The sequence below is a fragment of the Phalangium opilio genome, unplaced genomic scaffold, assembly GCF_054372755.1.
Source record: "Phalangium opilio isolate 3A_F unplaced genomic scaffold, DU_Popi_V2 ptg000037l_1, whole genome shotgun sequence".
NCBI lineage: Eukaryota > Metazoa > Arthropoda > Arachnida > Opiliones > Phalangiidae > Phalangium > Phalangium opilio.
Window position 1 is genome coordinate 7,880,421 of NW_028324160.1, and position 23,672 is coordinate 7,904,092.

Genomic DNA, 23,672 nt, shown 5'->3' on the forward strand with positions numbered 1-23,672 from the left:
TCCTCTTGATCCTCGAGCCAGCCATGGTCGGTCTCAAATTGATCCAAAATTTTCTCTCGATCCAACTGCGGCAACGCTTCGTGTAAATTTCGCTCGACTCGATCACTGAAATTTGTGTCAAATTCCGAGCAGCTTTGAGAGTGACATATTTGTTTTCGACACTCGGCGTTGGCGCAAGTGGAGGTGACGTCAAACAAAGTGGTAGTGAGCTCGTTTAAAATTAATTCACGCATGCGACAAACAGCTATCCCTTTAGCCTTGAGAGCCTCGTCAATCAGCGGCTTTAAATCGATCAATGTCTGCCATCCTGTTTTGTTCAGGCTGAATCCTTCGCTGGTGCTAAAGTTGAGGAAATAACGGCTGCCGCTGCCTCGTTCGTAGTATCGAAGATCGATTATACGTTCATCTTTCGAATTGACGAAGCATTCCAGCTTGATGCGCTCTTTGACGGGCAACCAAATATGATAGCGAGGTATTTTTCCGTCAAAAAAGGACGTGAGTTCATTTTGAAACCGAAACAAGGCGTACCAAGCGTTAGATTTTAATATAGTTTTTGTACGCGGATCCGATCTTTGAATCAAGATTTTAGGCTCAATCGATTCGACGATGCAAATGTCGAGCTTTGGCGTGACGGTGTGTACTTGGTGCATATTGACTCGCGACTGATATTGTATTTATAAAGTTTTAGTCTTTTATACGTTGGGGTGATTATAAATAATTTCTCTGTTTTTAGATATTATTAACTGATTGTTCGGAAATTCGGCCATGACAATGCACGTGACGTTTTCGGTTAGCGGAGAGCTAAATCTTAACGATAATCGCAAGTTACCAGTCTGGGGCATGGAATTTAAACCTAACGAAGCGAGATGTTCTCTACTCAAATCAAAAACAACGATAAAAAAGCCTTTTTTATATAAATCGTAAGAAATAATATTTCCTCGGTCAAGACCTAATATCTCGAGCCCCTCAAATAAAGAATTGTAACATCTAACGTATTGATCATCGGCAAAATTAGGCGTAAATGGGATATCGGGATAATTTTGAGAATTTAGAGAGAATTGCATGAAATCGAGGTTGAAGTGTTGGAGATCCAGGGGGTTAGAAGTTGCTTCCCCTACAAATTTTTTATTAGTAACGAAAGCCACGACAGTTCGCGAGGGTAATTGCCCGGTAAACAAGCTGTCCCTAATAAAATCTTGCGTTCCGGCGGTTATTAAGAAATTTTTCATAACAATAGAATTTACTTCGTACCGAGCGTTTATTCCCGAATTTAACATTTGCGCGTGGGCTAGTTGTAGCTCGGGATTAACCTCAATTTCGCGCGTAAACAAGGTGCATTCCGTTAAATCAATCTTATATTTTTTTCCCGTTTCATTGTGAATAATAGCGAAATCCGCGGAGCTTCGATGAAGTCTAATCCGAACCTCGATATTATCTAGCAAGAATTTGGGCGTTTTAAACATATCCAGAAATAATTCACCAATTACATCGCACGTCTTTGATTCTGCCACGCGTTTAGCGCGACGGCCTATACCATTATCTTCCTTGTTAATATCAGCAGCTACCAAAGCCTTCGCGGGATCGATAATAGTATCTAAATAATATAACATGGAAGTTAACCAGGAGCTGGCAGCCGTTTGTCCATAATTTAAAAGTATTTTAAAATAGGCCATATATGGATACATATTATTAGGGGTTCACGGGTAGTTGAGCGGTTTTCAAAAGAGCGTTTTGGAATAAAGCGGTTCCTAAAACAGCGGTTTGCAAAACCGCGTACAAGCAAAACCGCGGTTGCTGTTTCCGCGTTTCTCAATACAGCGCTATTTCCCAAAACAGCGGTTGCTTTTTCCGCCCAAACTGTCACCGAGACTTTTGTCTCCGTGTCTGGAACGGGTGTGCCGTCCTCGTGTACAACGCGAAATTTTAATCTCAAAAGAGTTTTAGTCAAATCATGATAATTGTTAGAGGGGGGAATGATAAATTCGACATATTTAGCATTAGCTAGTGGCGCAATTGGATAGTGAGCAGTCGTTTTAGTCCCAACAATATTATTATTCACCACCGGCTTTTCAAATACATCAAAATCGGAGAGAACACTTTCGTAGGTCGACATGTTTAGTCTAGAAAATCGCGTTTAGTGCGTCTCTTAGGACGTTTGCTCCGGCTTGTTTTAGCAGTCCTCTTTCGTTTTCGACCCGTCCCGCTCTGAGTGTTAACAAATCGATCCACGCCTTTATGTAGTAGGGAATTTATTGATTGTTTGACATTTCTTTTAATCGATTCTCGAGGTGATATTCCGGGGTTTTGAGCATCGCTAATTACTCTGCTCGTTAACCCAACGGCTTCGGATGCTAAAGTACTAATGGCCGGCCTAATAAAGGGCGTAATTTTGCGCAATAAAGAATTGAAAATAGCACCGACACTGAAACGACCCCCGGATTGGAAAACGTTCGCGTGTAAAGCCGGAAGAGACGATCCTCTTTGGAAATACAGAGTATATCTATTGGGCACCATCGCTCAAGTTCTATTGACGTCTACGCCTAAAGAACAGTTTAATATATACTTTGCCTAAATTAAACGGGATATTTTCCCCGTAATCGGATTTCAATTCAATTTCAATTTCTTGTATATCACTTGTTGAAATTGGATAAAAATCGATATTGTTAAAAATTTGTTGATTCTCCTCGTCTAGCAACGAAAAAGCTGGCATTTTTATGAAGCGTAACAGAGGGGCTTGACCCCCACCCACTACTTGTTGACGGATAATATTTGTATAGACAAACATGGCATCGATGCCTCTCATGATATCAGCGGGGTATTCCGACGTCTCGTTATCGATATACCGATCTAATTGATTACTACTAAACCCTAACAAACGCCCGAGTCCTTTTCCGGGTGTTGTTTTGGGAAACAAAATTGAAACCGTATCGTTCAGTTTTGAAACCGTGACGGTTCCATCTACGTTCTGCGTAAATTTAAGACTTTTCCTATGCGTAGGTGACATAGCTTCGCTCATGGCACTTAAAACATCGCTAATATGATAATATACCCCGGGAGGAATCTCGCACAAGTAATTGTCAACTTGTTTACCTTGAAACCTGGGTATATACGGTTGATCTGCATAATCCGGGTCTTCTGGAAATCTATCAACATCGTATTCGCTAATCCAAAAATTATTATTCGTTGTCAATGTCATTGATTTTAATCGCGGATTTTTTAGCGCCACTCCCGAGTGACTGTGTTTAAAAAATTCTCCCACTTCGGGAATGTTAAATAACTGGGCCATCGGTCCAGCTATCTTTACGCGAGCACCCGGCTCTATTTCGAGACGAACATAGAATCTATTTTCTATCGCCGTTTTAAGAATAAAGATTTTAAAATGCTGCCGAGGCATGCGTTTTTGAGCCTCTAATAACTTTCTAATGATTTTTAAATGTAAAGAGAAGGGGATTACCGAGCCGGTCGCGGTCAAATCGCAGGTATATTCACCCGCGGGTATTTCGATTTTTGTAAAATCGGTCTTGGTAAATAGATACATAAGCGATTCATGGACGCGATAATTTACGTATGTATCATTAGTTGTTTTAAAATACGTAATATTACGCTCTAAAGGTTTAGTGGATAAAAACTCCCCTCCAACATATTCATTTTCTAAATTTAAAATATCCCGCAGATCCGAGGTAAATAGCACTTCAATTTTTGACGGGCAATAGACTCTAAAATAACGTTCCGCTCCTTGTTCAATGACGCTAAATTCGGCCTGATGCAATCTTAAAGGATCTATGGTAGCGGCTACTTTGAGCGCTTCGGCAATTTCATGATAAATTTTATAATCATCTTGCAAGGTTTGTGTCGATTTAAACTCGCCGGACACCTGAAAAAAGAAATAAAGCCAGGGCTCTTCCCAGGGGGTATAGCGCTTTATGGTTCTATTAACTCGATATTCTACGTATGCATTGTTCTCATTTATGGTATATTCTTCTAATGTCGTGCTCAAGGGACCTAGCTGGTGTTTTCCTGTGTAGTATTTATCGGGGTCAGCGTTGAGCAATTTAGCTACTTGGGGAGAAAATTTAATCTCCACCCATTCTGATGTTTTGAAATTATACACGATAGCATAGCCCCAATTATCTACTTCGTGGTATGTTACTTGAATTTTTTTAAATACTAAGCTTTCTAACGTGCGAGCTACTGCCCGATAAAGCCCTTCGGTGTTTTTCTCCGGCGTTTCACTGGCTTTAAAAGTTTGCGGTAAGAACAATAATGTGTAATTGTCATAATCTTCAGGGTTAATTGGCTCAGGCTTTTTAGTGATAATTGGCTCGATCTTTTTTGCTGGCGGATCAACCGGTTGCGGAAACAAGGGTTTTGTATCAACCGGTGGCGGGGAGGGAGTCGGTAATATGGGTAGCTCAAATGTATTGGATGTTGTAGAGTCTGGAGATTTTGGTGAGTCAGTTTTTGATGGGTCTGGAAATATATATACTTCCTCAATTTCCGTTGGCAAGGGGGTAGGTGTAAGTGGTTTAGAGGTCGAGGGTTTTGGAATCTCGGGTGCTGGAATCTTTGGAGGTGGTGTCGAGGCTCTGGGTGGTGGCGGAGGAGAAGGAGCTTTCGGGGGTGGCGGAGGAGAAGGAGTTCTTGGTGGTGGTGGAGGAGGAGGAGAAGGAGTTCTTGGTGGCGGTGGTGGTGGAGGAGGAGGAGAAGGAGTTCTTGGTGGTGGTGGTGGAGGAGGAGGAGAAGGAGTTCTTGGTGGTGGTGGTGGTGGAGGAGGAGGAGGAGAAGGAGTTCTTGGTGGTGGTGGTGGAGGAGGAGGAGGAGAAGGAGTTCTTGGTGGTGGTGGTGGTGGTGGTGGAGGAGGAGAAGGAGCTTTCGGGGTGATGGAGGAGGAGAAGGAGTTCTTGGTGGTGGTGGTGGTGGAGGAGGAGGAGGAGGAGGAGAAGGAGCTTTCGGGGGTGATGGTGGAGAAGGAGCTTTCGGCCTTGTTGTTATACCAGAAGCCGGCTTAGTCGATGTTGGTGGGTCCGGCTTAGACGAAGTTGGAGGTATCAGTTTATTAGAACTTGGAAGTACCGGTTTATTTGAACTTGGAAGTATTGGTTTATTTGAACTTGAAGGTAACGGTTTAGTCGAACTTGGAGGTAACGGCTTAGTCGAAGCTGGAGGTAACGTTTTAGATGGGTCAGGCCCTGGATATGCTGGATAATAAGGCTTTGGTTGGTTAGGCTTTGGAAAGGTTTGTTTTGGAATAGTTATTTTGGGTAGAGGGGTTATTTTAGATGCCTGTGGTTGTACAAATACTACGGGTTCAGTCGTAGCAATAGGTATCGGAAGAAAAGGCGTAGTTCGCGGTAAAATAGGTATAGACGGCGGTAGAGGTTTATATTCCGGCTGAGGTTTTTTTCTTATTGTCGGAACTACGTGGCTCGTTTTACGTTTAATGGCTGCTTTAGGAATGTATTTGTAATCAAATTTTTTATTAAAACTATCTCCAACATTATCAATTTCGATTTCCACGTAATTGTTAGTGTAATTTAAACTCATATTTTTAGCATGCTTTGATACAGGATATTTGGATATATAGGGAACATCTTCGTATTTATTCTCCTTAAATTCATATAATGTAGCCAAGGGGGAATCAGCTGGTATTTTGAAGCGTATGTTTTCCTCTCCTAAAACTTGCAAGTAAACGGGAAAGTTTGTATCTAATTGTTTTCCCAGGGCCCCGTCTTTATATTTATTTACTAATTTAAAAGATAATTTGCCTTTTAAATACGGATGACTGTTTACATCATCATTTAAAAGCTCGACAAAATTTTGAGGCAGTTCGTACTCTTTGGTCTTAGCATAACGATTGACTGGTATCTCTATTTTTTGATATTCAACAGGCTCTCGACTAGCCGCATATTTGTCACGATTTACGTCATTTACGACCTGAATTTCAAACTTGTTAAACTCTTCGCTTATATTCACCCAATGATTTGGAAATATGATTTCCGCCAACCCAACTTCAAAATCACTAGTCAAGTTCAAAGGCTGATGCAAATAATTTTTAAAACTCGACTGGGTATTGTTTGGATATATATCTAGACACATATTAGACGCTAAAGTTAAAAAAAGGCGTCATTCATGACTAACGCTTGTTTGTCAACTAACCCCAACTTCTTAAACTAACCTTATTTTATACATAAAAAGATTGTCCATAGCTCGGTAAACTGGCCGGGATTTGAACTCGCCACCTTTTGGGGTATCACAATAGTAAACCCTGCTTTACCTTACTGAGCTATGGACAATCTTAAAAAACACGCCGTTTATCTTTATCAAAACGTTAAAATTCTTAAACTTTTAAAGTCGTTACCTTTGAAAGGACAACGCCCTGGTTAGATGAAGCCAGTTTCAACCTGTTTGAGGCGGTTCTTATATAAGACACGCTGCTTTAATAGTACGTTAAAGGGTGTGGTCGGTAAAAAATATTTTTTTATCTTGAAAGCATTGCCTCGAGACCTCTTTTAATATTAAATTTGCCCTTTGTATTTTAGTATATAAGCAGCGTGTTTCAAAACGAAAATTATCAGTTGCCTGACTACGCTCTCATGTTTTTATACTAAAATGTCTTTCTCCAGTACTATTTTTACGAAGATGTTTTTCTTCAACTGGCGCCGCTTTTGGTTGGTGAAAAGAGACCAAACTCAATTTTCCAACGGAGAAGAGACCAAATTCGATTTTTCCATCCGTCTCTTCTCGGGCATAGCTTGAGAAGAGACCAAATTCGATTCATGGGCTAGATTTACGTAATCCCTCATAGAATCTTTAGGGAATAAGTAGCCCCTAGCCAACTTAAAAAGTTGCCACAGCCATCAGAATGTACAAAGCTTGTTGGTTGTGGTTCATGAATCGAACTTCATTGCGATAGTCCGTTGTGTGGACGCAAATGACGCCGCATGATCCATACAACTGACTACCGCAACGAAGGAGAAGTTCTGGCGCCAACAACCAGACCTGATTACTTGTTAGTGGTCTGGTTGTTTGCGCCAGGACTTAATTTGACGCGTTTTCCATCATAGAATTATTTGAAGTTGGTCTCTTAAAAGTTGCGTAAAATTTGTGTGAAGTCGCTTCAGCCATCCGAATGCAGGAAGCAAGCTTGATGGTTGTGGGTCAAACAACTAGACCTGGGCAGGAAGACCAAGCCCCGCAGTGGCTTGGATGTAACTTCCTTCGGGAGGTAAAGGGTCAACGAAGAATTTTATGGGATATGGCCCGTAAAAGCTCACAAGTCCCGCCTTACCGCATAAGGTTCTACGTGCCCTGCACCAGTTGGAACACGTTCTCTTCAATGAGGCCTTGACTTCGATGTCCTTCTCAAACTTAACAGCTGTTCGCTCAATCAACGTGGATACGATTCGGAGCCAAAATGCCCAAGATCTTTGAGAACCAATGGATGGCTTCACTTAAAAGGTCGTTTTCTAACAATCCTCGACTATCCGGCCTGTCTTTCATCAAAATTCATCCGTCAACGTTTATTCCGCGCCTCGCCACTCCAGGCCACCAGAGTGCCTGAAAAAAAAGTTGGTGGCCGACGCCCCGCTAGAGTGAATGCCACGTTGATGTCGTGAAATTGTTAATAAAACGCGGCGCTAATTACGATTTAAAGAGAGGCTTTCAGTTAAGATTTCGACTAAAATATCAAGTTTTGAAAATCAAAATGTCACTTTGAACAAGATGCTTTTTACACTAGAGATAAGAACAATTACCTTCAAAATTACGATTTAAAAAGTGGTTTTCATTAGCGGTAAAAGTGGCGGTAAATATTTTTGGTTTTTAATTTAGAATTCAGTATGTAACAAGGTTTTTTATGTGGGAACAAGCCACAACTCAAAGAAAAGAAGTATTGACCTTCTTAATGACAAACAATGGCAATATCTTTGTTTATATTTATATTCTTGTTATTCTCTATTTTATTGTATATATTATTTGGTATTTGTTATTAAAAAATCTTTATTTGTATATTTGTCTTTGTTTCTCAGACATGAGCTTATGGCGGGAAATTCAAACAGGGATCTAGCAAAATAACATAAGTCTGGGTAGATCCATTAAAAGGATCATAAAGTATGCAAAGCATGCTGGAAGGCAGGGTATGTCAGGTAAGATTTACCCAATCTTGGGTTGGAAGTTTGGTTTGAGTTTGGTGGATGGGGGTCTGGTGGCCATCTTGGGGTGGCGGCCATCTTGGATCTCTGCGAATCTGTATAGCTATCACTACTCTAATAATCATCTTTAAATGGTAATACCGAGCTTGCCAGGACTCTAACCCGGAATCTTCTGCTTCGAAGGCAGACACGTTATCCATTACGCCACAAGCCCTAGCTTCGTATTATAAATAAAATTTCCAAACATTGTATATATGCATTCTTTATGACGCATAAAGGATCTTTTACGAAAATAAACAACGAGCTTGCCAGGACTCGAACCTGGAATCTTCTGCTCCGTAGGCAGACGCGTTATCCATTGCGCCACAAGCCCGCCATAGGTTGATCATAATGCTTTTGAAGCATTGCAATATTATAAATTTTCCCTTCCGTTATACTCTAATAATCATCTTTAAATGGTAATACCGAGCTTGCCAGGACTCTAACCCGGAATCTTCTGCTTCGAAGGCAGACGCGTTATCCATAACGCCACAAGCCCGTTAGAGGTTGATCAAAATGCTATTGAAGCATTGCAATATTATAAATTTCCCTTCCGTTACACTCTAATAATCATCTTTAAATGGTAATAACGAGCTTGCCAGGACTTGAACCTGGAATCTTCTGCATCGAAAGAAGACGCGTTATCCATTACGCCACAAGCCCTTTGCTTCGAACTATAATAAAAATTTCCAAACATTGTATTTATGCATCCTTTATGACGCATAAAAGATCTTTTACAAAAATGAGCAACGAGCTTGCCAGGACTCGAACCTGGAATTTTCTGCTTCGAAGGCAGACGCGTTATCCATTGCGCCACAAGCCCGTTAGAGCTTGATCAAAATGCTATTGAAGATTTGCAATATTATAAAATTCCCTTCGTTATACTCTAATAATCATCTTTAAATGGTAATACCGAGCTTGCCAGGACTCGAACCTGGAATTTTCTGCTTCGAAAGCAGACGCGTTATCCATTGCGCCACAAGCCCGTTAGAGCTTGATCAAAATGCTATTGAAGATTTGCAATATTATAAAATTCCCTTCGTTATACTCTAATAATCATCTTCAAATGGTAATACCGAGCTTACCAGGACTCGAACCTGGAATCTTCTGCTTCGAAGGCAGACACGTTACCCATTACGCCACAAGCCCATGCTTCGTGTTATAAAATTTTTTTCCAAACATTGTATTTATGCATTCTTTATGACGCATAAAAGATCTTTTACAAAAATAAACAACGAGCTTGCCAGGACTCGAACCAGGAATCTTCGGCTCCGTAGGCAGACGCGTTATCCATTGCGCCACAAGCCCGTTAGAGGTTGGTCAATATGCTATTGAAGCATTGCAATATTATAAATTTCCCTTCCGTTATACTCTAATAATCATCTTTAAATGGTAATACCGAGCTTGCCAGGACTCGAACCTGGAATCTTCTGCTCCGCGGGGCAGACGCGTTATCCATTGCGTCACAAGCCCGTCAGTGGTTGATCAAAATGCTATTGAAGCATTGCAATATTATAAATTTCCCTTCCGTTATACTCTAATATTCATCTTTAAATGGTAATACCGAGCTTGCCAGGACTCGAACCCAGAATCTTCTGCTTCGAAGGCAGACACGTTATCCATTACGCCACAAGCCCTAGCTTCGTATTATAAATAAAATTTCCAAACATTGTATTTATGCATTCTTTATGACGCATAAAAGATCTTTTACGAAAATAAACATAGAGCTTGCAAGGACTCGAACCTGGAATCTTCTGCTCCGTAGGCAGACGTGTTATCCATTGCGCCACAAGCCCGTTGTAAGTATTTCAAAATGCTATTGAAGCATTGCAATATTATAAATTTCCCTTCCGTTACACTCTAATAATCATCTTCAAATGGTAATACCGAGCTTGCCAGGACTCGAACCTGGAATCTTCTGCTTCGAAGGCAGACACGTTACCCATTACGCCACAAGCCCATGCTTCGTGTTATAAAATTTTTTTCCAAACATTGTATTTATGCATTCTTTATGACGCATAAAAGATCTTTTACAAAAATAAACAACGAGCTTGCCAGGACTCGAACCAGGAATCTTCGGCTCCGTAGGCAGACGCGTTATCCATTGCGCCACAAGCCCGTTAGAGGTTGGTCAATATGCTATTGAAGCATTGCAATATTATAAATTTCCCTTCCGTTATACTCTAATAATCATCTTTAAATGGTAATACCGAGCTTGCCAGGACTCGAACCTGGAATCTTCTGCTCCGCAGGGCAGACGCGTTATCCATTGCGTCACAAGCCCGTCAGTGGTTGATCAAAATGCTATTGAAGCATTGCAATATTATAAATTTCCCTTCCGTTATACTCTAATATTCATCTTTAAATGGTAATACCGAGCTTGCCAGGACTCGAACCCAGAATCTTCTGCTTCGAAGGCAGACACGTTATCCATTACGCCACAAGCCCTAGCTTCGTATTATAAATAAAATTTCCAAACATTGTATTTATGCATTCTTTATGACGCATAAAAGATCTTTTACGAAAATAAACATAGAGCTTGCAAGGACTCGAACCTGGAATCTTCTGCTCCGTAGGCAGACGTGTTATCCATTGCGCCACAAGCCCGTTGTAAGTATTTCAAAATGCTATTGAAGCATTGCAATATTATAAATTTCCCTTCCGTTACACTCTAATAATCATCTTCAAATGGTAATACCGAGCTTGCCAGGACTCGAACCTGGAATCTTCTGCTCCGTAGGCAGACGCGTTATCCATTGCGTCACAAGCCCGTTAGTGGTTGATCTAAATGCTATTGAAGCATTGCAATATTATAAATTTCCCTTCGTTATACTCTAATAATCATCTTTAAATGGTAATACCGAGCTTGCCAGGACTCGAACCTGGAATTTTCTGCTTCGAAGGCAGACGCGTTATCCATTGTGCCACATGCCCTAGCTTCGTATTATAAATAAAATTTCCAAACAGTGTTTTGATGCATTCTTTATGCCGCATAAAAGATCTTATACGAAAATAAACAACGAGCTTGCCAGGACTCGAACCTGGAATCTTCTGCTCCGTAGGCAGACGCGTTATCCATTGCGCCACAAGCCCGTTAGAGCTTGATCAAAATGCTATTGAAGCATTGCAATATTATAAATTTCCCTTCCGTTATACTCTAATAATCATCTTTAAATGGTAATACCGAGCTTGCCAGGACTCTAACCCGGAATCTTCTGCTTCGAAGGCAGACACGTTATCCATTACGCCACAAGCCCTAGCTTCGTATTATAAATAAAATTTCCAAACATTGTATTTATGCATTCTTTATGACGCATAAAATATCTTTTACGAAAATAAACATAGAGCTTGCCAGGACTCGAACCTGGAATCTTCTGCTCCGCAGGCACACGCGTAATTCATTGCGCCACAAGCCCGCTATAGGTTGATCAAAATGCTATAGAAGCATTGCAATATTATAAATTTCCCTTCCGTTATACTCTAATAATCATCTTTAAATGGTAATACCGAGCTTGCCAGGACCCTAACCCGGAATCTTCTGCTTCGAAGGCAGACACGTTATCCATTACGCCACAAGCCCTAGCTTCGTATTATAAATAAAATTTCCAAACATTGTATTTATGCATTCTTTATGACGCATAAAGGATCTTTTACGAAAATAAACAACGAGCTTGCCAGGACTCGAACCTGGAATCTTCTGCTCCGTAGGCAGACGTGTTATCCATTGCGCCACAAGCCCGCCATAGGTTGATCATAATGCTTTTGAAGCATTGCAATATTATAAATTTTCCCTTCCGTTATACTCTAATAATCATCTTTAAATGGTAATACCGAGCTTGCCAGGACTCTAACCCGGAATCTTCTGCTTCGAAGGCAGACACGTTATCCATTACGCCACAAGCCCTAGCTTCGTATTATAAATAAAATTTCCAAACATTGTATTTATGCATTCTTTATGACGCATAAAGGATCTTTTACGAAAATAAACATAGAGCTTGCCAGGACTCGAACCTGGAATCTTCTGCTCCGTAGGCACACGCGTAATTCATTGCGCTATAGGTTGATCAAAATGCTATAGAAGCATTGCAATATTATAAATTTCCCTTCCGTTATACTCTAATAATCATCTTTAAATGGTAATACCGAGCTTGCCAGGACTCTAACCCGGAATCTTCTGCTTTGAAGGCAGACACGTTATCCATTACGCCACAAGCCCTAGCTTCGTATTATAAATAAAATTTCCAAACATTGTATTTATGCATTCCTTATGACGGATAAAAGATCTTTTACGAAAATAAACAACGAGCTTGCCAGGACTCGAACCTGGAATCTTCTGCTTCGAAGGCAGACGCGTTATCCATTACGCCACAAGCCCTTGCTTCGTATTATAAAAAAATTTCCAAACATTGTATTTCTGCATTATTTATGACGCATAAAAGATCTTTTACGAAAATAAACAACGAGCTTGCCAGGACTCGAACCTGGAATCTTCTGCTCCGTAGGCAGACGCGTTATCCATTGCGCCACAAGCCCGTTAGAGGTTGATCAAAATGCTATTGAAGCATTGCAATATTATAAATTTCCCTTCGTTATACTCTAATAATCATCTTCAAATGGTAATACCGAGCTTGCCAGGATTCGAACCTGGAATTTTCTGCTTCGAAGACAGACGCGTTACCCATTACGCGTCAAGCTCTTGCTTCGTGTTATAAAAATTTTTTCCAAACATTGTATTTATGCATTCTTTATGACGCATAAAAGATCTTTTACAAAAATAAACAACGAGCTTGCCAGGACTCGAACCAGGAATCTTCTGCTCCGTAGGCAGACGCGTTATCCATTGCGCCACAAGCCCATTATTAGTTGATCAAAATGCTATTGAAGCATTGCAATATTATAAATTTCCCTTCCGTTATACTCTAATAATCATCTTTAAATGGTAATACCGAGCTTGCCAGGACTCGAACCTGGAATCTTCTGCTTCGAAGGCAGACGCGTTACCCAATACGCCACAAGCCCTTGCTTCGAATTATAAAAAAAAATTCCAAACATTGTATCTATGCATTCTTTATGACGCATAAAAGATCTTTTACGAAAATAAACAACGAGCATGCCAGGACTCGAACCTGGAATCTTCTGCTCCGTAAGCAGACGCGTTATCCATTGCGCCACAAGCTCGTTAGAGCTTGATCAAAATGCTATTGAAACATTTCAATATTATAAATTTCCCTTCGTTATACTCTAATAATCATCTTTAAATGGTTATACCGAGCTTGCCAGGACTCGAACCTGGAATTTTCTGCTTCGAAGGCAGACGCGTTATCCATTGCGCCACAAGCCCGTTAGAGCTTGATAAAAATGCTATTGAAGCATTGCAATATTATAAATTTCCCTTCGTTATACTCTAATAATCATCTTCAAATGGTAATAACGAGCTTACCCGGACTCGAACCTGTAATTTTCTGTTTCGAAGGCAGACGCGTTACCCATTACGCGTCAAGCCCTTGCTTCGTGTTATAAAAAAAATTTCCAAACATTGTATCTATGCATTCTTTATGACGCATAAAAGATCTTTTACAAAAATAAGCAACGAGCTTGCCGGGACTCGAACCAGGAATCTTCTGCTCCGTAGGCAGACGTGTTATCCATTGCGCCACAAGCCCGTTGTAAGTATTTCAAAATGCTATTGAAGCATTGCAATATTATAAATTTCCCTTCCGTTATACTCTAATATTCATCTTTAAATGGTAATACCGAGCTTGCCAGGACTCGAACCCAGAATCTTCTGCTTCGAAGGCAGACACGTTATCCATTACGCCACAAGCCCTAGCTTCGTATTATAAATAAAATTTCCAAACATTGTATTTATGCATTCTTTATGACGCATAAAAGATCTTTTACGAAAATAAACATAGAGCTTGCAAGGACTCGAACCTGGAATCTTCTGCTCCGTAGGCAGACGTGTTATCCATTGCGCCACAAGCCCGTTGTAAGTATTTCAAAATGCTATTGAAGCATTGCAATATTATAAATTTCCCTTCCGTTACACTCTAATAATCATCTTCAAATGGTAATACCGAGCTTGCCAGGACTCGAACCTGGAATCTTCTGCTCCGTAGGCAGACGCGTTATCCATTGCGTCACAAGCCCGTTAGTGGTTGATCTAAATGCTATTGAAGCATTGCAATATTATAAATTTCCCTTCGTTATACTCTAATAATCATCTTTAAATGGTAATACCGAGCTTGCCAGGACTCGAACCTGGAATTTTCTGCTTCGAAGGCAGACGCGTTATCCATTGCGCCACATGCCCTAGCTTCGTATTATAAATAAAATTTCCAAACAGTGTTTTGATGCATTCTTTATGCCGCATAAAAGATCTTATACGAAAATAAACAACGAGCTTGCCAGGACTCGAACCTGGAATCTTCTGCTCCGTAGGCAGACGCGTTATCCATTGCGCCACAAGCCCGTTAGAGCTTGATCAAAATGCTATTGAAGCATTGCAATATTATAAATTTCCCTTCCGTTATACTCTAATAATCATCTTTAAATGGTAATACCGAGCTTGCCAGGACTCTAACCCGGAATCTTCTGCTTCGAAGGCAGACACGTTATCCATTACGCCACAAGCCCTAGCTTCGTATTATAAATAAAATTTCCAAACATTGTATTTATGCATTCTTTATGACGCATAAAATATCTTTTACGAAAATAAACATAGAGCTTGCCAGGACTCGAACCTGGAATCTTCTGCTCCGCAGGCACACGCGTAATTCATTGCGCCACAAGCCCGCTATAGGTTGATCAAAATGCTATAGAAGCATTGCAATATTATAAATTTCCCTTCCGTTATACTCTAATAATCATCTTTAAATGGTAATACCGAGCTTGCCAGGACCCTAACCCGGAATCTTCTGCTTCGAAGGCAGACACGTTATCCATTACGCCACAAGCCCTAGCTTCGTATTATAAATAAAATTTCCAAACATTGTATTTATGCATTCTTTATGACGCATAAAGGATCTTTTACGAAAATAAACAACGAGCTTGCCAGGACTCGAACCTGGAATCTTCTGCTCCGTAGGCAGACGTGTTATCCATTGCGCCACAAGCCCGCCATAGGTTGATCATAATGCTTTTGAAGCATTGCAATATTATAAATTTTCCCTTCCGTTATACTCTAATAATCATCTTTAAATGGTAATACCGAGCTTGCCAGGACTCTAACCCGGAATCTTCTGCTTCGAAGGCAGACACGTTATCCATTACGCCACAAGCCCTAGCTTCGTATTATAAATAAAATTTCCAAACATTGTATTTATGCATTCTTTATGACGCATAAAGGATCTTTTACGAAAATAAACATAGAGCTTGCCAGGACTCGAACCTGGAATCTTCTGCTCCGTAGGCACACGCGTAATTCATTGCGCTATAGGTTGATCAAAATGCTATAGAAGCATTGCAATATTATAAATTTCCCTTCCGTTATACTCTAATAATCATCTTTAAATGGTAATACCGAGCTTGCCAGGACTCTAACCCGGAATCTTCTGCTTTGAAGGCAGACACGTTATCCATTACGCCACAAGCCCTAGCTTCGTATTATAAATAAAATTTCCAAACATTGTATTTATGCATTCCTTATGACGGATAAAAGATCTTTTACGAAAATAAACAACGAGCTTGCCAGGACTCGAACCTGGAATCTTCTGCTTCGAAGGCAGACGCGTTATCCATTACGCCACAAGCCCTTGCTTCGTATTATAAAAAAATTTCCAAACATTGTATTTCTGCATTATTTATGACGCATAAAAGATCTTTTACGAAAATAAACAACGAGCTTGCCAGGACTCGAACCTGGAATCTTCTGCTCCGTAGGCAGACGCGTTATCCATTGCGCCACAAGCCCGTTAGAGGTTGATCAAAATGCTATTGAAGCATTGCAATATTATAAATTTCCCTTCGTTATACTCTAATAATCATCTTCAAATGGTAATACCGAGCTTGCCAGGATTCGAACCTGGAATTTTCTGCTTCGAAGACAGACGCGTTACCCATTACGCGTCAAGCTCTTGCTTCGTGTTATAAAAATTTTTTCCAAACATTGTATTTATGCATTCTTTATGACGCATAAAAGATCTTTTACAAAAATAAACAACGAGCTTGCCAGGACTCGAACCAGGAATCTTCTGCTCCGTAGGCAGACGCGTTATCCATTGCGCCACAAGCCCATTATTAGTTGATCAAAATGCTATTGAAGCATTGCAATATTATAAATTTCCCTTCCGTTATACTCTAATAATCATCTTTAAATGGTAATACCGAGCTTGCCAGGACTCGAACCTGGAATCTTCTGCTTCGAAGGCAGACGCGTTACCCAATACGCCACAAGCCCTTGCTTCGAATTATAAAAAAAAATTCCAAACATTGTATCTATGCATTCTTTATGACGCATAAAAGATCTTTTACGAAAATAAACAACGAGCATGCCAGGACTCGAACCTGGAATCTTCTGCTCCGTAAGCAGACGCGTTATCCATTGCGCCACAAGCTCGTTAGAGCTTGATCAAAATGCTATTGAAACATTTCAATATTATAAATTTCCCTTCGTTATACTCTAATAATCATCTTTAAATGGTTATACCGAGCTTGCCAGGACTCGAACCTGGAATTTTCTGCTTCGAAGGCAGACGCGTTATCCATTGCGCCACAAGCCCGTTAGAGCTTGATAAAAATGCTATTGAAGCATTGCAATATTATAAATTTCCCTTCGTTATACTCTAATAATCATCTTCAAATGGTAATAACGAGCTTACCAGGACTCGAACCTGTAATTTTCTGTTTCGAAGGCAGACGCGTTACCCATTACGCGTCAAGCCCTTGCTTCGTGTTATAAAAAAAATTTCCAAACATTGTATCTATGCATTCTTTATGACGCATAAAAGATCTTTTACAAAAATAAGCAACGAGCTTGCCGGGACTCGAACCAGGAATCTTCTGCTCCGTAGGCAGACGCGTTATCCATTGCGCCACAAGCCCGTTAGAGGTTGATCAAAATGATATTGAAGCATTGCAATATTATAAATTTCGCTTCCGTTATACTCTAATAATCATCTTTAAATGGTAATACCGAGCCTGCCAGGACTCGAACCCGGAATCTTCTGCTTCGAAGGCAGACACGTTATCCATTACGCCACAAGCCCTAGCTTCGTATTATAAATAAAATTTCCAAACAGTGTTTTGATGCATTCTTTATGACGCATAAAAGATCTTATACGAAAATAAACAACGAGCTTGCCAGGACTCGAACCTGGAATCTTCTGCTCCGTAGGCAGACGCGTTATCCATTGCGCCACAAGCCCGTTAGAGCTTGATCAAAATGCTATTGAAGCATTGCAATATTATAAATTTCCCTTCCGTTATACTCTAATAATCATCTTTAAATGGTAATACCGAGCTTGCCAGGACTCTAACCCGGAATCTTCTGCTTCGAAGGCAGACACGTTATCCATTACGCCATAAGCCCTAGCTTCGTATTATAAATAAAATTTCCAAACATTGTATTTATGCATTCTTTATGACGCATAAAGGATCTTTTACGAAAATAAACATAGAGCTTGCCAGGACTCGAACCTGGAATCTTCTGCTCCGTAGGCACACGCGTAATTCATTGCGCTATAGGTTGATCAAAATGCTATAGAAGCATTGCAATATTATAAATTTCCCTTCCGTTATACTCTAATAATCATCTTTAAATGGTAATACCGAGCTTGCCAGGACTCTAACCCGGAATCTTCTGCTTTGAAGGCAGACACGTTATCCATTACGCCACAAGCCCTAGCTTCGTATTATAATTAAAATTTCCAAACATTGTATTTATGCATTCCTTATGACGCATAAAAGATCTTTTACGAAAATAAACAACGAGCTTGCCAGGACTCGAACCTGGAATCTTCTGCATCGAAAGAAGACGCGTTATCCATTACGCCACAAGCCCTTTGCTTAGAACTATAATAAAAATTTCCAAACATTGTATTTATGCATCCTTTATGACGCATAAAAGATCTTTTACGAAAATAAGCAACGAGCTTGCCAGGACTCGAACCTGGAATCTTCTGCTCCGTAAGCAGACGCGTTATCCATTGCGCCACAAGCCCGTTAGAGCTTGATCAAAATGCTATTGAAGCATTGCAATATTATAAATTTCCCTTCGTTATACTCTAATAATCATCTTTAAATTGTAATACCGAGCTTGCCAGGACTCGAACCTGGAATTTTCTGCTTCGAAGGCAGACGCGTTATCCATTGCGCCACAAGCCCGTTAGAACTTGATCAAAATGCTATTGAAGCATTGCAATATTATAAATTTCCCTTCCGTTATACTCTAATAATCATCTTTAAATGGTAATACCGAGCTTGCCAGGACTCTAACCCGGAATCTTCTGCTTCGAAGGCAGACACGTTATCCATTACGCCATAAGCCCTAGCTTCGTATTATAAATAAAATTTCCAAACATTGTATTTATGCATTCTTTATGACGCATAAAGGATCTTTTACGAAAATAAACATAGAGCTTGCCAGGACTCGAACCTGGAATCTTCTGCTCCGTAGGCACACGCGTAATTCATTGCGCTATAGGTTGATCAAAATGCTATAGAAGCATTGCAATATTATAAATTTCCCTTCCGTTATACTCTAATAATCATCTTTAAATGGTAATACCGAGCTTGCCAGGACTCTAACCCGGAATCTTCTGCTTTGAAGGCAGACACGTTATCCATTACGCCACAAGCCCTAGCTTCGTATTATAATTAAAATTTCCAAACATTGTATTTATGCATTCCTTATGACGCATAAAAGATCTTTTACGAAAATAAACAACGAGCTTGCCAGGACTCGAACCTGGAATCTTCTGCATCGAAAGAAGACGCGTTATCCATTACGCCACAAGCCCTTTGCTTAGAACTATAATAAAAATTTCCAAACATTGTATTTATGCATCCTTTATGACGCATAAAAGATCTTTTACGAAAATAAGCAACGAGCTTGCCAGGACTCGAACCTGGAATCTTCTGCTCCGTAAGCAGACGCGTTATCCATTGCGCCACAAGCCCGTTAGAGCTTGATCAAAATGCTATTGAAGCATTGCAATATTATAAATTTCCCTTCGTTATACTCTAATAATCATCTTTAAATTGTAATACCGAGCTTGCCAGGACTCGAACCTGGAATTTTCTGCTTCGAAGGCAGACGCGTTATCCATTGCGCCACAAGCCCGTTAGAGCTTGACCAAAATGCTATTGAAGCATTGCAATATTATAAATTTCCCTTCGTTATACTCTATTAATCATCTTTAAATGGTAATACCGAGCTTGCCAGGACTCGAACCTGGAATTTTCTGCTTCGAAGGCAGACGCGTTATCCATTGCGCCACAAACCCGTTAGAGCTTGATCAAAATGCTATTGAAGCATTGCAATATTATATATTTCCCTTCGTTATACTCTAATAATTATCTTCAAATGGTAATACCGAGCTTGCCAGGACTCGAACCTGGAATCTTCTGCTCCGTAGGCAGACGCGTTATCCGTTGCGTCACAAGCCCGTTAGTGGTTGATCTAAATGCTATTGAAGCATTGCAATATTATAAATTTCCCTTCGTTATACTCTAATTATCATCTTTAAATGGTAATACCGAGCTTGCCAGGACTCGAACCTGGAATTTTCTGCTTCGAAGGCAGACGCGTTATCCATTGCGCCACAAGCCCGTTAGAGCTTGATAAAAATGCTAATGAAGCATTGCAATATTATAAATTTCCCTTCGTTATACTCTAATAATCATCTTCAAATGGTAATACCGAGCTTACCAGGACTCGAACCTGGAATTTTCTGCTTCGAAGGCAGACGCGTTACCCATTACGCGTCAAGCCCTTGCTTCGTGTTATAAAATTTTTTTCCAAACATTGTATTTATGCATTCTTTATGACGCATAAAAGATCTTTTACAAAAATAAGCAACGAGCTTGCCAGGACTCGAACCATGAATCTTCTGCTCCGTAGGCAGACGCGTTATCCATTGCGCCACAAGCCCGTTAGAGGTTGATCAAAATGCTATTGAAGCATTGCAATATTATAAATTTCGCTTCCGTTATACTCTAATAATCATCTTTAAATGGTAATACCGAGCTTGCCAGGACTCGAACCCGGAATCTTCTGCTTCGAAGGCAGACACGTTATCCATTACGCCACAAGCCCTAAATAAAATTTCCAAACATTGTATTTATGCATTGTTTATATCGCATAAAAGATATTTTACGAAAATAAACAACGAGCTTGCCAGGACTCGAACCTGGAATCTTCTGCTTCGAAGGCAGACACGTTATCCATTACGCCACAAGCCCTAGCTTCGTATTATAAATAAAATTTCCAAACAGTGTTTTTATGCATTCTTTATGACGGATAAAAGATCTTATACGAAAATAAACAACGAGCTTGCCAGGACTCGAACCTGGAATCTTCTGCTCCGTAGGCAGACGCGTTATCCATTGCGCCACAAGCCCGTTAGAGGTTGATCAAAATGCTATTGAAGCATTGCAATATTATAAATTTCCCTTCCGTTATACTCTAATAATCATCTTTAAATGGTAATACCGAGCTTGCCAGGACTCTAACCCGGAATCTTCTGCTTTGAAGGCAGACACGTTATCCATTACGCCACAAGCCCTAGCTTCGTATTATAATTAAAATTTCCAAACATTGTATTTATGCATTCCTTATGACGCATAAAAGATCTTTTACGAAAATAAACAACGAGCTTGCCAGGACTCGAACCTGGAATCTTCTGCATCGAAAGAAGACGCGTTATCCATTACGCCACAAGCCCTTTGCTTCGAACTATAATAAAAATTTCCAAACATTGTATTTATGCATCCTTTATGACGCATAAAAGATCTTTTACGAAAATAAGCAACGAGCTTGCCAGGACTCGAACCTGGAATCTTCTGCTCCGTAAGCAGACGCGTTATCCATTGCGCCACAAGCCCGTTAGAGCTTGATCAAAATGCTATTGAAGCATTGCAATATTATAAATTTCCCTTCGTTATACTCTAATAATCATCTTTAAATTGTAATACCGAGCTTGCCAGGACTCGAACCTGGAATTTTCTGCTTCGAAGGCAGACGCGTTATCCATTGCGCCACAAGCCCGTTAGAGCTTGACCAAAATGCTATTGAAGCATTGCAATATTATAAATTTCCCTTCGTTATACTCTAATAATCATCTTCAAATGGTAATAACGAGCTTACCAGGACTCGAACCTGGAATTTTCTGTTTCGAAGGCAGACGCGTTACCCATTACGCGTCAAGCCCTTGCTTCGTGTTATAAAAAAAATTTCCAAACATTGTATTTATGCATACTTTATGACGCATAAAAGATCTTTTACAAAAATAAGCAACGAGCTTGCCAGGACTCTAACCCGGAATCTTCTGCTTCGAAGGCAGACACGTTATCCATTACGCCACAAGCCCTAGCTTCGTATTATAAATAAAATTTCCAAACATTGTATTTATGCATTCTTTATGACGCATAAAATATCTTTTACGAAAATAAACAACGAGCTTGCCAGGACTCGAACCTGGAATCTTCTGCTCCGTAGGCAGACGTGTTATCCATTGCGCCACAAACCCGCCATAGGTTGATCATAATGCTTTTGAAGCATTGCAATATTATAAATTTTCCCTTCCGTTATACTCTAATAATCATCTTTAAATGGTAATACCGAGCTTGCCAGGACTCTAACCCGGAATCTTCTGCTTCGAAGGCAGACACGTTATCCATTACGCCACAAGCCCTAGCTTCGTATTATAAATAAAATTTCCAAACATAGTATTTATGCATTCTTTATGACGCATAAAGGATCTTTTACGAAAATAAACATAGAGCTTGCCAGGACTCGAACCTGGAATCTTCTGCTCCGTAGGCACACGCGTAATTCATTGCGCTATAGGTTGATCAAAATGCTATAGAAGCATTGCAATATTATAAATTTCCCTTCCGTTATACTCTAATAATCATCTTTAAATGGTAATACCGAGCTTGCCAGGACTCTAACCCGGAATCTTCTGCTTTGAAGGCAGACACGTTATCCATTACGCCACAAGCCCTAGCTCCGTATTATAAATAAAATTTCCAAACATTGTATTTATGCATTCTTTATGACGCATAAAAGATCTTTTACGAAAATAAACAACGAGCTTGCCAGGACTCGAACCTGGAATCTTCTGCTTCGAAGGCAGACGCGTTATCCATTACGCCACAAGCCCTTGCTTCGTATTATAAAAAAATTTCCAAACATTGTATTTGTGCATTCTTTATGACGCATAAAAGATCTTTTACGAAAATAAGCAACGAGCTTGCCAGGACTCGAACCTGGAATTTTCTGCTTCGAAGGCAGACACGTTATCCATTACGCCACAAGCCCTAGCTTCGTATTATAAATAAAATTTCCAAACATTGTATTTATGCATTCTTTATGACGCATAAAATATCTTTTACGAAAATAAACATAGAGCTTGCCAGGACTCGAACCTGGAATCTTCTGCTCCGTAGGCACACGCGTAATTCATTGCGCCACAAGCCCGCTATAGGTTGATCAAAATGCTATAGAAGCATTGCAATATTATAAATTTCCCTTCCGTTATACTCTAATAATCATCTTTAAATGGTAATACCGAGCTTGCCAGGACTCTAACCCGGAATCTTCTGCTTCGAAGGCAGACACGTTATCCATTACGCCACAAGCCCTAGCTTCCTATTATAAATAAAATTTCCAAACATTGTATTTATGCATTCTTTATGACGCATAAAGGATCTTTTACGAAAATAAACAACGAGCTTGCCAGGACTCGAACCTGGAATCTTCTGCTCCGTAGGCAGACGTGTTATCCATTGCGCCACAAACCCGCCATAGGTTGATCATAATGCTTTTGAAGCATTGCAATATTATAAATTTTCCCTTCCGTTATACTCTAATAATCATCTTTAAATGGTAATACCGAGCTTGCCAGGACTCTAACCCGGAATCTTCTGCTTCGAAGGCAGACACGTTATCCATTACGCCACAAGCCCTAGCTTCGTATTATAAATAAAATTTCCAAACATAGTATTTATGCATTCTTTATGACGCATAAAGGATCTTTTACGAAAATAAACATAGAGCTTGCCAGGACTCGAACCTGGAATCTTCTGCTCCGTAGGCACACGCGTAATTCATTGCGCTATAGGTTGATCAAAATGCTATAGAAGCATTGCAATATTATAAATTTCCCTTCCGTTATACTCTAATAATCATCTTTAAATGGTAATACCGAGCTTGCCAGGACTCTAACCCGGAATCTTCTGCTTTGAAGGCAGACACGTTATCCATTACGCCACAAGCCCTAGCTCCGTATTATAAATAAAATTTCCAAACATTGTATTTAT

General features: G+C 40.1%; 54 non-coding genes across 54 annotated transcripts; all 54 read right to left on the reverse strand.

Annotated features, from left to right (window-relative positions):
* Window positions 1-8,291: 8,291 nt before the first annotated feature.
* On the reverse strand, window positions 8,292-8,364 carry TRNAR-UCG (transfer RNA arginine (anticodon UCG)). Its single transcript has one exon. It is a non-coding gene; the product is annotated as a tRNA-Arg (tRNA).
* An 86-nt stretch (window positions 8,365-8,450) lies between these two features.
* TRNAR-ACG (transfer RNA arginine (anticodon ACG)) lies at window positions 8,451-8,523 on the reverse strand. Its single transcript has one exon. It is a non-coding gene; the product is annotated as a tRNA-Arg (tRNA).
* A 416-nt stretch (window positions 8,524-8,939) lies between these two features.
* On the reverse strand, window positions 8,940-9,012 carry TRNAR-UCG (transfer RNA arginine (anticodon UCG)). Its single transcript has one exon. It is a non-coding gene; the product is annotated as a tRNA-Arg (tRNA).
* Window positions 9,013-9,102: 90 nt separating this feature from the next.
* On the reverse strand, window positions 9,103-9,175 carry TRNAR-UCG (transfer RNA arginine (anticodon UCG)). Its single transcript has one exon. It is a non-coding gene; the product is annotated as a tRNA-Arg (tRNA).
* A 90-nt stretch (window positions 9,176-9,265) lies between these two features.
* TRNAR-UCG (transfer RNA arginine (anticodon UCG)) lies at window positions 9,266-9,338 on the reverse strand. Its single transcript has one exon. It is a non-coding gene; the product is annotated as a tRNA-Arg (tRNA).
* A 415-nt stretch (window positions 9,339-9,753) lies between these two features.
* Window positions 9,754-9,826, reverse strand: TRNAR-UCG (transfer RNA arginine (anticodon UCG)). The gene has a single exon. It is a non-coding gene; the product is annotated as a tRNA-Arg (tRNA).
* A 250-nt stretch (window positions 9,827-10,076) lies between these two features.
* Window positions 10,077-10,149, reverse strand: TRNAR-UCG (transfer RNA arginine (anticodon UCG)). Its single transcript has one exon. It is a non-coding gene; the product is annotated as a tRNA-Arg (tRNA).
* A 415-nt stretch (window positions 10,150-10,564) lies between these two features.
* TRNAR-UCG (transfer RNA arginine (anticodon UCG)) lies at window positions 10,565-10,637 on the reverse strand. Its single transcript has one exon. It is a non-coding gene; the product is annotated as a tRNA-Arg (tRNA).
* A 250-nt stretch (window positions 10,638-10,887) lies between these two features.
* Window positions 10,888-10,960, reverse strand: TRNAR-ACG (transfer RNA arginine (anticodon ACG)). Its single transcript has one exon. It is a non-coding gene; the product is annotated as a tRNA-Arg (tRNA).
* Window positions 10,961-11,209: 249 nt separating this feature from the next.
* TRNAR-ACG (transfer RNA arginine (anticodon ACG)) lies at window positions 11,210-11,282 on the reverse strand. The gene has a single exon. It is a non-coding gene; the product is annotated as a tRNA-Arg (tRNA).
* Window positions 11,283-11,373: 91 nt separating this feature from the next.
* TRNAR-UCG (transfer RNA arginine (anticodon UCG)) lies at window positions 11,374-11,446 on the reverse strand. Its single transcript has one exon. It is a non-coding gene; the product is annotated as a tRNA-Arg (tRNA).
* A 409-nt stretch (window positions 11,447-11,855) lies between these two features.
* Window positions 11,856-11,928, reverse strand: TRNAR-ACG (transfer RNA arginine (anticodon ACG)). Its single transcript has one exon. It is a non-coding gene; the product is annotated as a tRNA-Arg (tRNA).
* Window positions 11,929-12,020: 92 nt separating this feature from the next.
* Window positions 12,021-12,093, reverse strand: TRNAR-UCG (transfer RNA arginine (anticodon UCG)). Its single transcript has one exon. It is a non-coding gene; the product is annotated as a tRNA-Arg (tRNA).
* Window positions 12,094-12,491: 398 nt separating this feature from the next.
* On the reverse strand, window positions 12,492-12,564 carry TRNAR-UCG (transfer RNA arginine (anticodon UCG)). Its single transcript has one exon. It is a non-coding gene; the product is annotated as a tRNA-Arg (tRNA).
* An 85-nt stretch (window positions 12,565-12,649) lies between these two features.
* TRNAR-ACG (transfer RNA arginine (anticodon ACG)) lies at window positions 12,650-12,722 on the reverse strand. Its single transcript has one exon. It is a non-coding gene; the product is annotated as a tRNA-Arg (tRNA).
* A 249-nt stretch (window positions 12,723-12,971) lies between these two features.
* TRNAR-ACG (transfer RNA arginine (anticodon ACG)) lies at window positions 12,972-13,044 on the reverse strand. Its single transcript has one exon. It is a non-coding gene; the product is annotated as a tRNA-Arg (tRNA).
* A 91-nt stretch (window positions 13,045-13,135) lies between these two features.
* TRNAR-UCG (transfer RNA arginine (anticodon UCG)) lies at window positions 13,136-13,208 on the reverse strand. Its single transcript has one exon. It is a non-coding gene; the product is annotated as a tRNA-Arg (tRNA).
* Window positions 13,209-13,294: 86 nt separating this feature from the next.
* Window positions 13,295-13,367, reverse strand: TRNAR-ACG (transfer RNA arginine (anticodon ACG)). Its single transcript has one exon. It is a non-coding gene; the product is annotated as a tRNA-Arg (tRNA).
* Window positions 13,368-13,457: 90 nt separating this feature from the next.
* TRNAR-UCG (transfer RNA arginine (anticodon UCG)) lies at window positions 13,458-13,530 on the reverse strand. The gene has a single exon. It is a non-coding gene; the product is annotated as a tRNA-Arg (tRNA).
* A 413-nt stretch (window positions 13,531-13,943) lies between these two features.
* Window positions 13,944-14,016, reverse strand: TRNAR-UCG (transfer RNA arginine (anticodon UCG)). Its single transcript has one exon. It is a non-coding gene; the product is annotated as a tRNA-Arg (tRNA).
* Window positions 14,017-14,266: 250 nt separating this feature from the next.
* On the reverse strand, window positions 14,267-14,339 carry TRNAR-ACG (transfer RNA arginine (anticodon ACG)). The gene has a single exon. It is a non-coding gene; the product is annotated as a tRNA-Arg (tRNA).
* Window positions 14,340-14,588: 249 nt separating this feature from the next.
* On the reverse strand, window positions 14,589-14,661 carry TRNAR-ACG (transfer RNA arginine (anticodon ACG)). Its single transcript has one exon. It is a non-coding gene; the product is annotated as a tRNA-Arg (tRNA).
* A 91-nt stretch (window positions 14,662-14,752) lies between these two features.
* Window positions 14,753-14,825, reverse strand: TRNAR-UCG (transfer RNA arginine (anticodon UCG)). Its single transcript has one exon. It is a non-coding gene; the product is annotated as a tRNA-Arg (tRNA).
* Window positions 14,826-15,234: 409 nt separating this feature from the next.
* On the reverse strand, window positions 15,235-15,307 carry TRNAR-ACG (transfer RNA arginine (anticodon ACG)). Its single transcript has one exon. It is a non-coding gene; the product is annotated as a tRNA-Arg (tRNA).
* Window positions 15,308-15,399: 92 nt separating this feature from the next.
* TRNAR-UCG (transfer RNA arginine (anticodon UCG)) lies at window positions 15,400-15,472 on the reverse strand. The gene has a single exon. It is a non-coding gene; the product is annotated as a tRNA-Arg (tRNA).
* A 398-nt stretch (window positions 15,473-15,870) lies between these two features.
* Window positions 15,871-15,943, reverse strand: TRNAR-UCG (transfer RNA arginine (anticodon UCG)). Its single transcript has one exon. It is a non-coding gene; the product is annotated as a tRNA-Arg (tRNA).
* Window positions 15,944-16,028: 85 nt separating this feature from the next.
* On the reverse strand, window positions 16,029-16,101 carry TRNAR-ACG (transfer RNA arginine (anticodon ACG)). The gene has a single exon. It is a non-coding gene; the product is annotated as a tRNA-Arg (tRNA).
* Window positions 16,102-16,350: 249 nt separating this feature from the next.
* Window positions 16,351-16,423, reverse strand: TRNAR-ACG (transfer RNA arginine (anticodon ACG)). The gene has a single exon. It is a non-coding gene; the product is annotated as a tRNA-Arg (tRNA).
* A 91-nt stretch (window positions 16,424-16,514) lies between these two features.
* TRNAR-UCG (transfer RNA arginine (anticodon UCG)) lies at window positions 16,515-16,587 on the reverse strand. Its single transcript has one exon. It is a non-coding gene; the product is annotated as a tRNA-Arg (tRNA).
* An 86-nt stretch (window positions 16,588-16,673) lies between these two features.
* On the reverse strand, window positions 16,674-16,746 carry TRNAR-ACG (transfer RNA arginine (anticodon ACG)). Its single transcript has one exon. It is a non-coding gene; the product is annotated as a tRNA-Arg (tRNA).
* A 90-nt stretch (window positions 16,747-16,836) lies between these two features.
* TRNAR-UCG (transfer RNA arginine (anticodon UCG)) lies at window positions 16,837-16,909 on the reverse strand. Its single transcript has one exon. It is a non-coding gene; the product is annotated as a tRNA-Arg (tRNA).
* A 249-nt stretch (window positions 16,910-17,158) lies between these two features.
* TRNAR-ACG (transfer RNA arginine (anticodon ACG)) lies at window positions 17,159-17,231 on the reverse strand. The gene has a single exon. It is a non-coding gene; the product is annotated as a tRNA-Arg (tRNA).
* Window positions 17,232-17,322: 91 nt separating this feature from the next.
* Window positions 17,323-17,395, reverse strand: TRNAR-UCG (transfer RNA arginine (anticodon UCG)). The gene has a single exon. It is a non-coding gene; the product is annotated as a tRNA-Arg (tRNA).
* An 86-nt stretch (window positions 17,396-17,481) lies between these two features.
* TRNAR-ACG (transfer RNA arginine (anticodon ACG)) lies at window positions 17,482-17,554 on the reverse strand. The gene has a single exon. It is a non-coding gene; the product is annotated as a tRNA-Arg (tRNA).
* A 722-nt stretch (window positions 17,555-18,276) lies between these two features.
* Window positions 18,277-18,349, reverse strand: TRNAR-ACG (transfer RNA arginine (anticodon ACG)). Its single transcript has one exon. It is a non-coding gene; the product is annotated as a tRNA-Arg (tRNA).
* Window positions 18,350-18,439: 90 nt separating this feature from the next.
* Window positions 18,440-18,512, reverse strand: TRNAR-UCG (transfer RNA arginine (anticodon UCG)). Its single transcript has one exon. It is a non-coding gene; the product is annotated as a tRNA-Arg (tRNA).
* A 722-nt stretch (window positions 18,513-19,234) lies between these two features.
* Window positions 19,235-19,307, reverse strand: TRNAR-ACG (transfer RNA arginine (anticodon ACG)). Its single transcript has one exon. It is a non-coding gene; the product is annotated as a tRNA-Arg (tRNA).
* Window positions 19,308-19,397: 90 nt separating this feature from the next.
* Window positions 19,398-19,470, reverse strand: TRNAR-UCG (transfer RNA arginine (anticodon UCG)). The gene has a single exon. It is a non-coding gene; the product is annotated as a tRNA-Arg (tRNA).
* A 90-nt stretch (window positions 19,471-19,560) lies between these two features.
* TRNAR-UCG (transfer RNA arginine (anticodon UCG)) lies at window positions 19,561-19,633 on the reverse strand. The gene has a single exon. It is a non-coding gene; the product is annotated as a tRNA-Arg (tRNA).
* Window positions 19,634-19,886: 253 nt separating this feature from the next.
* Window positions 19,887-19,959, reverse strand: TRNAR-UCG (transfer RNA arginine (anticodon UCG)). The gene has a single exon. It is a non-coding gene; the product is annotated as a tRNA-Arg (tRNA).
* A 249-nt stretch (window positions 19,960-20,208) lies between these two features.
* TRNAR-ACG (transfer RNA arginine (anticodon ACG)) lies at window positions 20,209-20,281 on the reverse strand. The gene has a single exon. It is a non-coding gene; the product is annotated as a tRNA-Arg (tRNA).
* Window positions 20,282-20,372: 91 nt separating this feature from the next.
* Window positions 20,373-20,445, reverse strand: TRNAR-UCG (transfer RNA arginine (anticodon UCG)). Its single transcript has one exon. It is a non-coding gene; the product is annotated as a tRNA-Arg (tRNA).
* A 73-nt stretch (window positions 20,446-20,518) lies between these two features.
* TRNAR-UCG (transfer RNA arginine (anticodon UCG)) lies at window positions 20,519-20,591 on the reverse strand. Its single transcript has one exon. It is a non-coding gene; the product is annotated as a tRNA-Arg (tRNA).
* Window positions 20,592-20,677: 86 nt separating this feature from the next.
* TRNAR-ACG (transfer RNA arginine (anticodon ACG)) lies at window positions 20,678-20,750 on the reverse strand. The gene has a single exon. It is a non-coding gene; the product is annotated as a tRNA-Arg (tRNA).
* A 410-nt stretch (window positions 20,751-21,160) lies between these two features.
* TRNAR-ACG (transfer RNA arginine (anticodon ACG)) lies at window positions 21,161-21,233 on the reverse strand. Its single transcript has one exon. It is a non-coding gene; the product is annotated as a tRNA-Arg (tRNA).
* A 90-nt stretch (window positions 21,234-21,323) lies between these two features.
* On the reverse strand, window positions 21,324-21,396 carry TRNAR-UCG (transfer RNA arginine (anticodon UCG)). The gene has a single exon. It is a non-coding gene; the product is annotated as a tRNA-Arg (tRNA).
* A 249-nt stretch (window positions 21,397-21,645) lies between these two features.
* Window positions 21,646-21,718, reverse strand: TRNAR-UCG (transfer RNA arginine (anticodon UCG)). The gene has a single exon. It is a non-coding gene; the product is annotated as a tRNA-Arg (tRNA).
* An 86-nt stretch (window positions 21,719-21,804) lies between these two features.
* Window positions 21,805-21,877, reverse strand: TRNAR-ACG (transfer RNA arginine (anticodon ACG)). Its single transcript has one exon. It is a non-coding gene; the product is annotated as a tRNA-Arg (tRNA).
* Window positions 21,878-21,969: 92 nt separating this feature from the next.
* TRNAR-UCG (transfer RNA arginine (anticodon UCG)) lies at window positions 21,970-22,042 on the reverse strand. The gene has a single exon. It is a non-coding gene; the product is annotated as a tRNA-Arg (tRNA).
* Window positions 22,043-22,440: 398 nt separating this feature from the next.
* On the reverse strand, window positions 22,441-22,513 carry TRNAR-UCG (transfer RNA arginine (anticodon UCG)). The gene has a single exon. It is a non-coding gene; the product is annotated as a tRNA-Arg (tRNA).
* An 85-nt stretch (window positions 22,514-22,598) lies between these two features.
* Window positions 22,599-22,671, reverse strand: TRNAR-UCG (transfer RNA arginine (anticodon UCG)). The gene has a single exon. It is a non-coding gene; the product is annotated as a tRNA-Arg (tRNA).
* Window positions 22,672-22,921: 250 nt separating this feature from the next.
* On the reverse strand, window positions 22,922-22,994 carry TRNAR-UCG (transfer RNA arginine (anticodon UCG)). The gene has a single exon. It is a non-coding gene; the product is annotated as a tRNA-Arg (tRNA).
* Window positions 22,995-23,080: 86 nt separating this feature from the next.
* TRNAR-ACG (transfer RNA arginine (anticodon ACG)) lies at window positions 23,081-23,153 on the reverse strand. Its single transcript has one exon. It is a non-coding gene; the product is annotated as a tRNA-Arg (tRNA).
* Window positions 23,154-23,245: 92 nt separating this feature from the next.
* TRNAR-UCG (transfer RNA arginine (anticodon UCG)) lies at window positions 23,246-23,318 on the reverse strand. Its single transcript has one exon. It is a non-coding gene; the product is annotated as a tRNA-Arg (tRNA).
* Window positions 23,319-23,672: the final 354 nt, after the last annotated feature.